We start from the raw sequence: 4693 nt of genomic DNA, 5'->3' as shown, positions 1-4693 counted from the left end.
ACCAGGAGCTGCTGGGACCAGGGTCTCACCAGGCTCTGCAGGACCCTCTCAGTGGAGTGGAACGTGGCTGAGCCATTGCTCCTGTCTGATGAATACTGGAGGGTGGAGATGGGGAAGGTGACTGTGAGGGTCTTCAGGTTGTGCCCCAAAGCTGCAAGACGAGAGGGAGAGCGATGGCCATCACTGAGAGCTGGCCTGAGACCACACCAGAGTCCTGCACTTATTATCATCTGGCGTCTTCTCTCCCAGGGGCACCACCACCCACCCGTGTGGTCACCCAAGTCAGAACCAGCACATCTGCTCAGCTCCTCCTCCCTCCCAGTAACACCCATTCACCTTGAACACTGGTCCTCACACACACTCCCTCTCCATCCCTGTCCCAGCTCAGGGGACTTAACTTCCTTCACCTGGACCAACACCCCAGCAGGCTCACTGGATGCTCTGTCTAAAGGATGTTCTACATTGACCACTAGAAGGATCTTTCTGAAATGAATACCTCACTAGGGCCACCACTGCTCTAGTACCACCCGTGGCTCCCTATGGCCTTCAGTGTTAGTTCAACCTTCTTGACCTGGCACTCAAGGCTCTACTCAATCTGGCTCCTGCTCACCTTTCAGTCTCATTTTATCCATGTACCGCGGGTTAAACTTCATGCTTCACGCAACCCAAATTCATTTCAATTCTCCCCATACAGCATGTTGTTTCTGGCCGGAGCCTTTGATCCTGGAATCCCCTCTGCCAGGAAAACCCTTCATCCTCTACCTGCCTGGGTCCCTCCTGCTCATTCTCAAAGACTCCATTCAGGTGAAACTTTCTCTAGCAAGCTCTTCCCCTCCAAATGATGCCAGGCGCCTCTCCCCGAAACCTCCCACATTGTATTATAATGGTGTGTTAATTTCACAAGGCTAGGGGCTCTCTGAGGGCTGACCTTAGACTGAATCGTTGGTATAATCTTTGTGATCAGCATGATTGCCCTAAAACCAGAATTTCACACCCTGGCTTCCCAGCTCCTGGATCACAACTGGCTGGTGGAGGTGTGGGGCTGGAGAGCTTCTCTTGGGAAGGAAAAGGGGCCCCCAGACACCTGTGGTGGCTTCTGGTGGCACTGTTGATGATCAAGTATGCAGGGACGTGGTGGCCGGCTCGGCAGCTGTGGCGAGGGCTGTCTCAGGGAGGGACAGAGTGGGAGGAGCCCCCAGGCTCACCCGGGCTCCAGCAGTGGCTGTGCCAGGACCACCATTCACAGGTGAAGCATAAATGAGAGTGAGGGGAGGGGAGACTGTGTGAGTAGAGGGATGAGCAAGCCTGTGGATGAGAGGAGCCCGAGAGAGAGAGATAGGTGAACAAGAGAGACTGAACTCGGAGGAGAGACAGATGGACGGGCAGAAAACTGGACAGACGGATGGGATACCTGGAAAAGGAGGACCAAGGGCGGGGCTTCAGGAGAATTAAAGTGAAAACCACGTGGGGTCAGAATGTGGTGGAGAACACGTCTGTGTCTAAGGCTTTCTCACACTGGGCTGGGACTCTCAACCAGAACCCGGGAGGGAGAGAAGGGATGAATTAGGGCCCTTCCAGGTGCTTCCCTCACCAAGGACAGCGGGTGAAGGAGAACAAGTGCTCCCCAGCCCCAAATGCGGACGGGACCCAGGACATCAGGGCCAGGAATACTCACTGGTGGTAGTCGGGGCTGCAGCTCCATAGGTGTAATCTGTGGAGAGAAGGCGAGAGGAGCTGAGCAAGAGTTGGGGTGAACATAAAGGATTAAGGGAGAGGGAGGGTGTAGGGAGCTTTGTGGGGAAAGCAGCGGGGAAAGCAGAGGGGAAGAGGGGAGTGGTGTTCAGGGGGGAGGCAACGAGATGGAAGGTGGCTGGACCCAGTGATCACACAGTGATGAGAAGACTGATCCCAGACCAGGAGCATAGAGAGATGGATCATAGCTCACTTTAGAGCAACGGAGGCAACACAGAACTCTGACTGGGAGAGAGAGTGTGGCTGTAGCACAGCCCCTCACCACTGACGTAGAGGCTGTCCCCGTCCAGGGTGAGGGAGCCCAGGTGGGTGACACGCTGGGTCTCATGGCGCGGCTCCCAGTAGAGTCACTCTCTGTCCAGCCCAGGACCAGCGGGGGTCAGAGTGGAAGGTGCAGATGATGTCCACCCCAGTGGCTGCCCCACCCTTCTCAAGCCTGGGGGAGGGAGAACCTGGGGACATGGAATACTGAGCAGGGGTCCTTCTGGGTGTGGAAAGCGAGAGAGGGGAAGGGAGGAGGCTGAGGGAGAGGCTGAAGGGGCTGCTCTGATGTCTGGAGGGGCTCTCCTCGGTGTCTCCCGTGTGAGACAACCCCCTCACAAGTAAGGCCTGACTTCCTTTAGGATGTGGAGGGGGGCCTGTGAGTGACAAAGAGGGGTGAACACACAGACCTGGGTGAGGGGGCGCCTGCAGGTCTGCACGGACAGCAGCGAGGAGAACAGTCAGTGCCCTGTGCCATCTGACACATGCAGGCAAGAAAGTACCGTTAACGTTCTCTCGGTTCCACACTCCAAGGTCTTTTCTTTCTACTTCTTTCCTGCTCCACAGCCATCACCCAGGCCTAGGGAACAGTCACTTTATTCCTCATCTTATTCGCAGCACCTCCCATCTTGCCTCTTCAGTCTACATTCTTAACCATGAAGTCCATCTGAACCCACGTGCTTAGACCAAACGCTAATCACATCATCCTTCTACTCGCATCTCTCCAGAGTCTTTCCACTGGTCTTGGAACAGAGTCCCAAGTCACCCCTGATCTGGTCCTGCCTGTCCCCCCTCGCCGGCGTGGCTCACACCCCTCCCCCTGTGTTGACTCGGCTCAGCCATCCCTCTTCTCAGTTCACGGACACACCAGGCTCTCTGCTTCAGGGGTGTCCTCATGCGGGTCCCTCTGTCTGAAACGCTCTCTTGAACACACTCCCACACCCTCACTCCAGTCTAACCCTCCAACTAGCTAAATCCAGTCCCAACTCTAGCTCTCAAACTAAATATCAGTCCTTCTCAAGAGGGCTTCCCTGCCCCCTCAGGTTGAGTCACCTTGTGCCAAACTCCCACATCACTCTCATCAGGAACTGTCTAAAATCCAAATTCCCAAATACAAGATAAATTCCACGGAGGTGGGACAAGGTCTCTCTGGTTCTCCAGGTCCCCATGCATGTGGCCCAGGGCCTGGCTCATCAGATGAGGAACCATCCCGGTTTGTCTAGGACTGCCCTGGTTTGAACACTAAACGTCCTGTGTCCTGGAAATCCCCTCTGTCCTGAATAAACGAGGATGGTGGGTCACCATAAATTATAAACTCAAAGACTATCTATTACATGACAAGCACACATTCCCCTCAAGAACATCACAGGAAAGCTAGAATGAAAAAGCCACACACACATACACACACAATTAGTAGAGGCCAACAACTAAATACAAAATTACTTAACAAGATTCTCTGCAACGTGAATCACCAGACTGGTATTTCAGAAAAGTTTCAAGAAACAAAGTTAATTCCCTTTAGAAGGCAAAGTGGTGAGGACAGTCTTTTTAGAGACTAGTGCCCTGCCCTGTAATCTACAGTGTTGCTTAGTACTCCTCCCAATGATTTGAAATGGCATAAAGAAAAAAATGCTCAAAATAAATCTGGCTACTGGCAAATTCAATGTTAAATTTGTTATTAATACAAAGAAGTTCCAATCATCTTTTTCCCTAAATGCTCCTATATTTCAAATTTTTGTGGAGGATTTATAAGACTTTAGAAGTCAAGTTGAATGGGTCTAAGGAATGTTGCTGAGTATCCCTGCTAATATTTAATGGGACGTCTTCTAATACTACATACACACGCAAAACATTTCTGTATTTATATTACATATAAATCCTGATTTTTGAGTATTATGCAATGCCGGTAAATCTATATTTTCTACTATAATACACATTTGCAGTTATTTACACTTGTTTTATATGTTCTTATTTGCATATAACTGTACTTACTGAAATATTTACCACATAGAACCACACACAGCTTACCGTCTTTCCCTTGAATATAATCCATCCAAGATCGATAATTTTTCTCAAGATACCCTCACTCTCAGTGTCCATGTGGTGACAACCTGAGCCCAGGAAAGCCCACTAGCAGGTCTTCTGCACAGCGGAGGCTGCCGGAACCTGCTGGTACCAGGTCGACAGGGTACTCACCTGGTCTCACAGAAATCCATGGATCAGCGAGGACAGGTGGACCCTGAGGCTGGTTTCACCTCAAACTTGAGCTCCACGGATGTTTTCGTGTCTGAGGGGGGGAAACAAAAGCGCAAACAAGCTTTTGAGGCCTTTTCTAGGGTGTTGGATGGAAAGTTCACCCCATTCACTTTTCTTTTTTGTATTTACTGATTTAACTGTAACTGTTGGCTGTGACTGGATTTTCCCGATTCCTATCCAGTCACCTGCTCCCCAAGATGGGAGGAAGCAGCTTGGTGCTGTGTGCACTTGTGTGGCTCAACTCACTTGGCTGGACAGACACTTTTTGGTGACTCTGGACCCTTTAAACAAGCTTGTCATTTATGGCCCCTGTAAGTAGCTCGCTGACTTGTAAACATTTCCCACACTTCATTCAGGGCCCGGGAGATTTTCAGGCCCTGGAGCAGCTTTCCCAACCTCCGCACCATTGACATCTGGGGCCGGA

At 51.2% G+C, this 4693-nt stretch overlaps 1 long non-coding RNA gene across 1 annotated transcript; it reads right to left on the bottom strand.

The window, feature by feature from the left end:
* Window positions 1-1223: 1223 nt before the first annotated feature.
* Window positions 1224-2168, bottom strand: LOC131401933 (uncharacterized). Its single transcript, XR_009218141.1, has 3 exons — window positions 2015-2168; window positions 1676-1711; window positions 1224-1305 (listed from the first exon to the last, which is right to left on the bottom strand). It is a non-coding gene; the product is annotated as an uncharacterized LOC131401933 (long non-coding RNA).
* Window positions 2169-4693: the final 2525 nt, after the last annotated feature.

This window comes from Diceros bicornis (assembly GCF_020826845.1).
Source record: "Diceros bicornis minor isolate mBicDic1 chromosome 27 unlocalized genomic scaffold, mDicBic1.mat.cur SUPER_27_unloc_1, whole genome shotgun sequence".
Taxonomy (NCBI): Eukaryota; Metazoa; Chordata; class Mammalia; order Perissodactyla; family Rhinocerotidae; genus Diceros; species Diceros bicornis.
The sequence above is the reverse complement of the archived record's forward strand: the minus strand, read 5'-3'. Positions and strand labels throughout refer to the sequence as shown.